This window comes from Poecile atricapillus, chromosome 2 (genome assembly GCF_030490865.1).
Source record: "Poecile atricapillus isolate bPoeAtr1 chromosome 2, bPoeAtr1.hap1, whole genome shotgun sequence".
In the NCBI taxonomy this organism is placed as follows: domain Eukaryota; kingdom Metazoa; phylum Chordata; class Aves; order Passeriformes; family Paridae; genus Poecile; species Poecile atricapillus.
The window spans coordinates 121,340,912-121,352,477 of NC_081250.1; the positions used below are offsets into that span (position 1 = coordinate 121,340,912).

General features: G+C 49.5%; 1 protein-coding gene across 6 annotated transcripts in view; it reads right to left on the reverse strand.

Annotated features, from left to right (window-relative positions):
* The window catches only part of EYA1 (EYA transcriptional coactivator and phosphatase 1), a 157,450-nt gene extending 154,930 nt beyond the window's left edge, over positions 1-2,520 (reverse strand). For 2 of the 6 annotated variants that reach the window (XM_058833364.1, XM_058833363.1), the window contains exon 1: positions 2,338-2,519. The gene's annotated coding sequence lies outside the window, so the exon portion shown is untranslated. Of the gene's footprint in view, positions 1-2,337 lie in introns of all 6 variants that reach the window. The other 4 variants (XM_058833368.1, XM_058833367.1, XM_058833365.1 and 1 more) reach the window with 3 other exon arrangements.
* Positions 2,521-11,566: the final 9,046 nt, after the last annotated feature.

Sequence of the window (11,566 nt, forward strand, 5' to 3'; positions counted from 1 at the left end):
TCTTAATTTTGTATCACTCTCCCTCTCTCTAAATCTAGAAGGAAAGGTTATTTTGAGCAATAATATTTTTGGATTCTATAATTAAGCAATTGAATGAGAGAAAGAAAGAAAATAATGTAAAATTCTCAAAATACACAGGATGCAAGAGGGCCCCAGTTTCTAGTTACTGGGAGAAACTCTTCAAACGACCTTTGAAGATTTTACAGTTCTCCTGCCAGAGTCCATCCTTCACCTTGCCCATAGCGACAAATTTTGCAGCACAATGAGGACAGAGCCACAAACAAAAAAAAAAAAGAGTGACTTTCTTTCTCCTTTCTCTTCCTTCCCTGTTTGTGATTCAGTTCACATGCTAATGAAGAAAATTAGGAATGAAACATCAAGCTTGGAATGGATAACACCAGTTATTGGTGCTATTGGTAACAATTAGTTATGGTCACATAAGGAACCAGTGACTAAGTTTCTACTTAGATTATACTTTTATTGATGCTATTATAATTTCTAAAATTTTGAGGACTGGTGACTCATTCAGAAAGAGTAATCCATACATTTTAAAAGGTTGTGGAGAACATGCATGCTTATGTTTTATATCACACTTAAATCTACAGTAGAACAAGTTGTGTACAAGCTAGAACAAAGGTTTGGGAGGAATGTATCCAGACTAGCCTTCAGAAGATGTGCCAGCTACCTCCATGAGCTGCAGTCCTCAATTAGGGACATTTAAATACATATTGCCCTTCTGTCTCTTAACTTTCTGCTGCAGCTGGACTACCTGCTCCGTGACTACTCCGTTATCCTACAACTACCCTCATTACGGTTCATGCTTACACAGCTTTTGGCAGAGAATGAACAGCTCTAATCTGGAAATTGTTTCATAGGGACTTTCCACACACCACTCTTTTTAAAGAACTTCTGACAGCACTGAATGACCATTTTCTCTTCTTATAACCATATTTTAAAGTATTATGGAAAGTGTGAGTCTTCAAACGTAGCAACTGTTTGGTGCTGCTGTTCATACTGCATTTTGCTGGAGCATACGTAGCAATTACAAAGTTTTGCTACTAAAAGTCGCTGGGAACTACTCTTCGCCATTCAAACAACACTATGTTCCTAAGAGTCTGAAAGGGGGGAAAAAAAAGGGGGACAGCGAAAGGAGAAGCCTACTGTTATATTTTCATAATTGAAGAAAACTTTGACCTTTAACTTTGTGATAGAAAAACTGCTAATTTAAGTATAGTTTTAAAGAACAGAGTATTTCCTGCAAAAAATAATCTTTATCTCCAGGATGAACAACAGAGCCCAAAACCATTTCATAAGCAGCCATATCCATCCATGTCTAAGAAGGTTTTAGGTGACAGCAGGAGAAATAAGAACACCAACAAGCGAGCTGAAGAAGGATACACCTGTGGGTGCACCCCCTCCCTGCAGCCCATGCTCAGCACTCTCCTCCCCAGATGCTGGGATGCGCGGAGCGGAGAGGGAACAGCGCAGGACATCATCCCTCCGTGCCCCGACAGGCAGACAGGCAGACAGACAGGAGGCAGGCAGACAGCGGACTCCCGGCGGGGACACCGCCGGTGCGGGGACACCGCCAGTGCGGGGACACCGCCGGTGCGGGGACACCGCCGGTGCGGGGACACCGCCGGTGCGGGGACACCGCCGGTGCGGGGTCGCGGTCGGCCGGGTCGCCGTCGGTGTCCCGGCATGGGTCGCTTTTCCCCGTCCGTCGGAGGAGGAGCTGCGCGCTCCTCGCTCCCCGACACTTGCCGTGCTCACAGCCGGCAGCCCCGGGGAGCGGGGCGAAGGCGGACACGCTCACGCCACGGCAAAGTGTCCACAGACTGACCCCCTGACACAGAACACGCGTTCGGCGCTGCCGACACGCCGCAGCGCCGGACGGCCCGGGCCGGCACCGGGGCTCCCGCGGCGCCGGGCGAGCCGCGCTCCGCCGCCCCTTCCCCTCCCACGCCGGGGTTCCCGGGCCTCGCCCCTCCCTCCCTTCCCTTCCTTCCCTCCCTCCCTCCCGCCGCCAGCCCCGCACCGCTGAGCGCCCGCGTAACCCCCGGGGCTGAGCCGGCACCTCCCGCCCGGCCCCACGTGTCCGGCACCCCCCGGCTGCCTCGGCTCGGCTCGGCTCGGCTCGGCCCGGCTCGGCTCGGCTCGGCTCGGCTCGGCTCGGCTCGGCTCGGCTCGGCTCGGCTCGGCTCGGCTCGGCCCGGCGCGGCTCGGCTCGGCTCGGCTCGGCTCGGCTCGGCTCGGCTCGACTCGGCTCGGCTCGGCTCGGCTCGACTCGGCTCGGCGCGGCTCGGCTCGACTCGGCTCGGCTCGGCGCGCACTTACTCCGCGGGGCCTCCGGGGCGGCGGCGCGGGCCCGGCGGCTCCCCAGGAGCGGCGCCCGGCGGTAAGTTTCGAGGAGCGCGGAGCCGCGCTTGGCGGGGAGGGGTTTCGGGGAGGCGGCGGCGAGGAAACTTCCCTGGAGCGGTTCGACCGCCTCCTCCGCCTCCTCCCGCTGCCGCCGCCGCCTCGCCCGGCGGCAGCACCGCGCCTGCCCGGCCGCGCCGCCCGCTGCCGCAGCTCTCGGCCCGCCGTCACACACGAGAGCGCCGCTGGCCGCCCCCAATTCCTGCCCCACCAACACGCGCTTTTTAAATTGATATTTTCCTTTTTTTTAAATTTTCTTGATTTCTGAGAATTAAGATGTTCTTAGCGAGGGAAGGATGGGCTCTGAGGAATGCCGGCTTCCTGCAGCGCTGCCGGGAGGTAAGGGACGGCTGCAGCTTACACACCCCGAGCCCCGCTGTCTTGGCAGCACCGGGGCCGCAGGCTGGGCAGTCGGAAAGGCACCGGCAGCATCGCCCGGCCCCAGGGGCTTCTCTGACACCGCTCCTCAGCATCGTGGGTGAGTGCCGTCCCTGAAGGCACAGAATGAGTCAAGGCGTCAAGGTCTGCATGGGAATGCTGCACTGGGAGAAGCTGTGCTAGGCATGTGGCACCTGACCCCGCGGACTTCGGGTCGTCCCTAAAATCCGCGCTTGTACACATCCACCCCTCCTCATTACCCATGAAGAGAGAAAGCATGGGTCAGATTCCATATGCATTATGCTTCAGGTACACAGTTACTGCAGGACGGTGGTAGAACATCCTCTTTGCTTCCTCATCCCGGAGACATGAACTTAGACCCTGCGTGAGGTGTGTAGCGCGGGCATCCGAGTATAACATAGATGAAAGCCCTGCTCAGTCTGGCAACCTGGTCCAGACACTGAAGCAAGCACAGCTGCTGGGGTTTTTTTACCTATAGTTGAAAGTATGAACACTGTAGTTCAGGCCTTCTCCTCCCTTCTTCCTTAAACCGGAAAGGAAAAAAAAAGTTGCCATTGCTCCAAATTCTTCCGTTCCACTTCTTTGTCTTCAGTCTGTACTATTCCACTATTTTCTTTTCCCAGCTTTCTTGGTGTGCTTTTGTGCCAGTAAAAAACATATCTCTCCCTTTAAAGAAATTGGAATTATGTTCCCACAAGCATTTATGTAGATATACAAACAATGGCATTTAAATCACTAGAATATCTAATGTTTGTCCTGAAGGACACAAATCACATGGAATCCATTTTAACTTTTTAACAATTGTAAGGGGGTTTTTTCTCCACATGTTTCTTCTCCAGTCCCGTAAATTAAAGGGTGAGAGTTAATTAAAATGTCATACATGGGGCCATGTACTAAATACTCACAGAGATGGAGTCCACATTCTTCTGAAGTTAAATGAGTTCATTAGATATATTTTAACTTGACAAATATAAGATATGTATATATTTTTTAAAATTTTCATTGTACTTGTATTGCTTGAGTGTTGTATTTCTAGTTTGATATAATTTTAAGATGCAAAACAGTGTTTAATTCCCATGAAATCCAGGAGCCAAAACTCACCTTGACCCACAACAATGGGAGAATGGATTTTTATACTGTTGGGAAGCAGATTAAATTGCTGTAGCATACCTGAGGTGAGAATGTGATCTATAGGCTGTAAAAATTTTGGTTCACAAATTATGAGAAAGACTCAAGAAAGGTAAAGTCTCAGGTCTGCTTGCTCCCTTGTAATCAAATATGTAATGGAGAAGAACACATGCAATTCTGTAAAGATCTCTACACGATAAATGGTAAACCTCGTCTCTGCAACATACTTTGTCCTGGATTTATGGAATAGACACATGCAGCTCATACTCTACCTTGTACAGAGCAATTTATTCAGAAATTCATGATTTTTTTACTGTCCACTCTGGCCTGAAGCCTTTTCTCAAAGTCAGGTGTGGGGCTAAGTGAATGTCCAAATTCTGTCCTTTTTCACCTAGAAATCTTACTGTTAAAAAAAAAAAAAAATTCAAAGATTAATATTTCCTATGTATTTAGTAATTTTGAGCAAGTAGGAGAGTATTCTAAAACTATACACATACCAGAAATATATAAGGTCTTTGCCAGAGTACATCTAATTCCCCAGAGGTGCTCTTATTTTTGTGTTGAGTACCTCAGAATAAAATGTCAATGTCCACTGCAGCATGAGCAGAATTGTTGCACAGGCATGTGAGAATCCAAGGAGGACCATGCTCTCATGAGAGCCTTCAACTTGCTCATAAAAGAGTGAACCTCCTTCCTACAGGAAGCCTTGGGCATTGTGGTGGTAGGTGATGTGGATTGTCTTAGATTTGGCAGTTTCTGTTAGTTTTCCTTTTCTGCAGGGTTTTGAGCTGTTAATGTTGTGAGAAAAATCAAGTGAAGCCTATATAATAGTTAGGCACTGAGTACATAATTACCCTTCACAATAGGAAATTGGTAAACATGGCTTATAGATCAAAATGTTTAGAATGGCAGTGAGATTGCCATCCTGCTTCCTAGAATCCAGTCTACCGAGTTGTCAAGCATCTGTTGTTGCTTCTGGATTAAAAACCAGTTGTGAAAACTCCCTCCCACCCCAAGAGCGGTCAGGTCACCTGCTGCCATTTATCCCCTTATCTGCAATAGAAACCTCTGAAATGTTAAGTGGTTTATTCGACCTACAATGTCAGCTAAAACTAGTGTGGGTCTTCCTTATGTAGCTAATGAATTTCAGTAGGAATAGTAAGAAAGCATATTAGGTCTGACAACTCATACCTCTGAAATTTGAAAGACTGGTGCCTTTGAGAACTGACAGTAGCGCCAAGGTAAACAGTTTCTTTTCTGTTATTCTTTCACTCCTCAAAACAAGCACCTCTCCAAATCTGAGAGCTCCTGGCAGGTATGATGAATGGCAAATCCTAATGAAGCCCATGGTTTGGCCAGAAGTGTTAGGACTTAGCACTCTGTACAAATTCTCATCTGAAATAGGAGTACCAGGAGCCAATTTCTTGAACATAATTTATTCCAGACACTAGCTGGAATAAACAGCGTTCTGTAACCTCCTCAGATATTTTGCCAGTAGGGAGCTGTCTTTACACTTCTTTCAACTAAGCAAGCCATCCAAATACAAAATTCATCACTCAAGAATACAGTGTGGTTTAAGAGACTGGAGGATTTGAGTTCATTACCAGGCACATTGTTGGGTCCTATCTGTATGCCATTTTTCTTTCTGAATCAGGTCTACTGTGGTTTGCTGCTACCTTGCCCTGATGAGTTAAAAAAACTCCAGCACTTGGGTTTAACTTTCTAGAAGCAACTCAAGCTTACATTCAGTTTCTAAAATATGTTTTACTTAGGTTTCATACTAGAAAGGAAGTATAAAATGGGACTTCCTTGGTTAGTAAATGTTCTTTTGTGTTCCTCAAAGACTTTTCAGACTTTGATTCCTTCAGTCAGACAGGCATTTTGTTATGAACAAAAGCACTGTCATGAGTATAAACCTGACTTATCCATGCAGAGAAGGACAAATAAAAGTCAGTTTTTCTGTTCCAGGGTCAGATACCATCCTTAGCGACATGTAGATGTAATTAAAAGCAATTTTTTTATTACTACTAAAAAAAAATAATATTCAAATGGTGCTTCTAATGGAACCTGGAAACATTTCTGAGACACATGCTGTTGGGATCCAGTACAAACTGGCACCCATAATGCTGTGTTGGTGAGCCACATGTGACAACAGATCTCCACCTACTCTTCTAGAAGGTCCCACGAGAAGACAAAGAACAATAGTCCATTCCATTCAAATGTTAATCTGATGTCTCATCTACTAACTCCTGATTATTCTTTATTTAACTTCCCAAAAGAAACTATTTTCCTATGTGATGCTTATGTTTTCAATACCTCCAATGTTTGTTATCTTCCATGTGATTGGATGATTTAAAGATAATTTAAAATATTTTTCCCTCTGCTATGCTGCTCGTCCCCCACCCCATCCCCCCAATAATACATTATTTTGTCGTTATTTTTTTGATAGGTGGTTGTCTAGAATTAATGAAGGTGGAGGTAGGTGGGAAAAGCAGCGATTACCCATTGTGTGGAGGACCAGATAAGATCATCTTCCAGTTTCATAACCTGCTAATTGTGTCACTGCAGGTAGAAACTTCCCACAGTCTCCAGGTCAGTGGGAGAAGTCCCTCTGACTCCCAATGACTTTTGATCACTGTTTTTTCAGTATCTGACAATTAATCTTGGATGCTAAGATCTAAGATCTTGGATGCTGTAGACACTGAAGTTTTAGTGAAGCTACCCACCAACTGTTTATGAATACATGGATTATTTACTCCATGAAATAACAGGCTAAAACCAGATTATGGAGTAAATTATCAATGAAATCCTGTATTTTAAACTGTCTGGTAATTTTAATTTTGCCTTAGCTCATTAAAATCTTAAAACTGAATACTTCATGTGCAGTGGAAGAACACCCTTAACCTGTCTCTCTCCACAGCTCCAGATGAGGTTTTTCATAAGTAAAGGCCTGAAACCAGAAGCCTGCATACCTAACATAGGTATTAATGGGAAGCTGAGCCATTCAGAGTGACAAGCCACTTGTTTAATGTCACATTCTGCAAACATGGACTTGTACATCATTAACATAAGACCGTTTGTAAAAGTAGTTAAGTATAGGCACTATTGCAAATTTTGAAGTGCAGTTTATCAGGTACAGAAGTTTAATCAAAGGAGTCTTGGGAAACTTGAATGTATTTCACATTCCTTGTTCTTTTTAGAACATTGTGACTCGATTTAATTCCCAGCAGTCCGAGAGGCCGGTCTGTGTAATATAATCATTTTTGCTGACAGTGTTAAGTCTTGCTTATCTGTCATTACCTGTATCCTCACTAGGTTGAATAAAGTAAATTTCTTAGTATATTTGAGGAAAATAGTGTTTGTAACGGGAAGTTCAAATGTCTTCGAAGAAAATATTAACTAACAAGGCAAATATTTATTGTAATGATGACAAAATAAAAGAATTGTATTCTTTTAATGAGTAAAATTATGTGAAGGCGTTGCAACACATTTCTGACAGGTTAATAGGAAAAAGTATCATCCTTAGATATTTGGAGAGAAATGTTTGAATTTAAGATTACCATTTCCGAGTTTGCTCTAGTCCCTTCTGAACACACGTCTGGAAATACTCCAGAAAGAGAATTTTTTGTCACGAAACGGCGAATTTTAGTTAACTGTTTTCCCCACGATGAAATTCGACAGTGCAGACGTGATAGGAACAAACCAGGGAGCAGGGGAAGCGGTGCCTCCCGGCCGCAGCTGCCCCAGCCGAGCCGCGCTCGCCGCCAGCCCCGCTCCGCCTCCGCGGGCCCGGGGAAGCGCGGAGCCGGACAAGGGATGCCGGGCCCAGTTTTTTGAACATTCCCCTCCCTGGCTGTTTGGTGACACTTTCTAGGCTTGAGGTCCCACAAGGGAGCCGCCTTGAATGATGCTCCGGAGGGCACGGCAGGGACCGCTGCAGCCAGGTTTCGGGGACGCCGGATGGTGGCCGGGACTGGGGTGCAATCATGCGTGAAATCATCCCCTTCCACCCACCATGGACCGACCCCTGTTTCACTGAGGTGACCTGTGGCACCCAAGGGATGCTACTCCAACACTAGTCGGTCACTCCAGTGGTCTCTTACGGCCAAGAGAGGAAACTAGGAGATCATATAGGGGAGGAAAACCCGCAAAACCTATTCGCCTGGAGCCTGAGTCACTGCTCCCGCTGAATAACATTCTGAACTGGAATAGACTGTCCCACTGATCCCTGGCTGATTGCAGCGCTTGGGCGCAGCCATTGCCAGTAGTCACGTAAGGACTTTGAAGTTATAGATATTGTCTTCACAAGCATTAGTCAGAGCTTTAATAGGTCTCGTTCTGGCTCAGTCGCTGAAAGATGTAAGCGAGCCAAAACTTCAGCGCTCTTCTGAGGCATCTAAAACGTTAGGTCCCTCCTCCGAGAGGGACTTCGGTGTGAGGCCAAGCGCGAAGAGACGAATGAGTGCATATGTTCAAAATTACATTTTCGACAAAAATTCAGATCTACCAGGTCGTGTTTAAATGCGAAGTGGGACAGAATTAGGGGCGGGGGGGGCGGGGGGGGGGGGGGGGCTCATTGTGCAGGAAACATCACTGGGAAACCTGGAATGTAACAGGCAGGATCAAAAGTTAATGGCCTATTTGATGTGAAAAGTGAGCTGGGGATGCCGGAGAGCGGGAGCGAAAGGAGCCGGCCAGACGCAAACAGGGCGTCCGCGCAGCCGGGTCCCCCAGCCCCACGCAAATAGCTAAGCCAAAAATACAGCGCGGGTAGGAGCGCTTCTCCGTCGGGTTAGCCTTTAATCGGGTGAGTTTAAGCTCCCGAGCGGGGCGGTGGGGTGGCTGTGTCGGGGCTGGCTCCGCGGGAGATGCGCCTCGCGGGGAGCCGCGCCTGGCATCGGCCGCTCCCCAAACCCGCGTACAATCTCTCCGCCGCCTGCCGCGCAAAGCCGGGCGGCGATGAGAGCTGCCAGCCCTCCCTGCCCGCAGCATCGGGGTGACACCGCGGGTCCCCGGGGAGGGAGGGCGCGGTGAGGGAAGGGGTGAGGGGCGGCGCGGAGCGCCCCGAGAGAGGCACGCAAGGGCTGCAGCCCTGACCCCGCCGTCCTCGCTCCGCCGCCGCCGGGGCTGGGCAAAGCGCAGGGTTCTGTCTGCGCCTGGCAGAGACGGACAGGGAAAAGTTCAGGAGGAGAGGGTACGCTCCTATGGATTGGCAGGCCACGGTCGAAGCTCTCCAAAATTGCAGACCGCCTTGCCACACAGCATCGAGCCATCTCGTTGTCCATCAAGCTGAGAGAAAAAAATATTAGCCTCTAGTACCATCAGAATATTTCATCCATGCCAATTTGTTTTAACAATATTTTTCTAAAAAGAACTCTCTCCCTTGTACGGCTCAGTTTCTTCAGCTTTAGCATACGCTTTGAATTAAAACTGTTGACAAGATTGTAACGAAAATACTGATTGATGCAAACATGCCCTGAAACAAATCCACACCTGATTCTGGTTCTCTGACTACGCTGATTAAAGGCAACCCCCGCCTCCAGCAAGCGGGATCGGGGTCTCCAGCCTCCAGAGAAACTGTCCGTCTGGACATAACGGTGACAGAAAACGAAGGCACAGGAACGAGTACCAAAAAACAGGGTTTGGAGCGCTTGGGGTTCCCCAAGTTGGTTTGAAGTGATACCGAGACAAACACATCGAATGCAGTCTGTCTCTTCCTCCTTGGTCTTATCCCAACCCCCAGATGCAGTCAAATGTTGAGAGAAGACTGAAGTGAGGCCACTGCCAGCGCTAGTATAAAAAGGCTAAGGGAAGCCAAAAATGCCTGTGGTCTCCGTGAACTACATTAAGTCACAGGGTGGTTATATTTAGGTGGATAATGAAGCGCGTAAAACGGTAGATAAAAATCAGTTGCTATGGACTGTCTAGGATTTCGTGTGTTTTTATTAATTTTCATAGGAGATTTTAAGATTTACGTGATCTCCCCGTTCCAAACTCCGGACGGAGCTCTCTCTCCGGCGGGAAGTGCCGGGGGAGGCGTTCGCAGCCCGCGGCAGCCTCCCTGCTGCCAGCCCAGCCCTGCCCCGACCCGGCCCGGCCGCTTTGCGTGAGCGGTTGGAGCCGGGAGTGCCACCGAAGGGAGCCTGAGCTGCGGGGAGATGAGTGAGGAAGGAGGGGGGATGTGACACCGGGGGGCGAGTCAGAACTTCTGCTGCGGCCCTGGTGACCCAGCTGCAGGTCAGCTCTGCGGGAGCACCAGGGAGGTTTGGCCTCTGACTGTTCAGGCAAGGAAGGGGGAGGATGCTGCTGCCTCCGCACAGCAGCTCTGTTCGCTGGCTGAGCAGGACAAGAACAGCCCAGGTCCCAACTACAGAGCAGCTAGCCTTGCATCCTTCCCGTCTCCCGGCTGGCCACAATCTCCTCCTCTCCCGCTCCCTGGGGCGCCGGCACCAGCGGTAGCACCAGCGGGGGCCACTGGGGCCGGGTAAACAGGAAAATCCTGCTGGATTCCCAGGCGATTTTCTCCGAGCCGAGGGGAGGAGCGGCCGAGGCGGGAGCAGAGCAGGGAAGCCGGAGGTGGCCGCTCCTCTCCCGCCCACCGCTCTGTGCGGGGCGCGGGGGCGGCGGGGCCGTCACAGCCCTCCCGCACCTCCGAGGGGACGGTGGGATCCCGCAGCATGCGGGAAAGCTTCCCGCTTTTTGTGTTCTATCTTTTTAACAGCTACGCTTTGCCGGTTTAAAAACACAACAACTTTATTTTCAGTTAAATCAGTATCACTGGCAATATGTGACTACAGAGTAAGGAAGGGGCTGGAACACGGGCGGGATTTGCAGAGCGTCACGGTCCCACGGCGGCGTTATCCTACATCATAAGCAAAACTTAACCACCCGCAGCGACCGCATCCGTGACACCCGGCAGCACCCCCACCCCTGTCCCGGGCGGCCGCAGAGCTCCTCCTCGGCTGCCGGAGCTGCAGGGGCACCGACAGCCGGTGGGCACCCACGGGGGCCCGGCGGCTCTGCCGGGGGTCCGGGGGCAGAGCAGGTGCGGCGCTGCAATATCTGCGTGTCTCTGCGGGACTCACCGTGCGGCCGTGTCTGCTCTCTTTCCTATCCGAGTTTTGGCTGCTGTTTGTTTGTTGTTTGTTCGGTTTTTATTTTTCTGGTGTAACTGATTTCTGCGCAATTGCACCTCACGCTTTGCCCCTCTCTCAGACTTAAACTACGTGCCAGCGGGAGCACCAGGTCCCCTGTGCTACTTTCTGTGCCCGTTCTTCCTTATATTAATTTTAAACTTTTTTTTTCCTCTTCCCCGTAGAAGTATAGACATATAGATGTGCCAGGTTGTTTTCAGATGGCCAGTGCCCAGGAGTTCAAGCCGGTTAGAGAAGCAGCATCACTATCTCCCCGTTAGCTGGGCTTGCGTCACGGCTCCCATCAAATCCCAGCACTCTCCACCGTACCTGCCTGACGGAGCGCTGGGATCGGAGCCGCCGTGAACTCCGGGTTGGGGTGAAAGGCAGGAGCTTCTCCCCTCCGTGCTCTCAACAGCCGTGGACTTATCCTGACAAGGAGAGAAATGACAGTGTAACTTCATGGTCACTCCACTGGCCGGTGATAC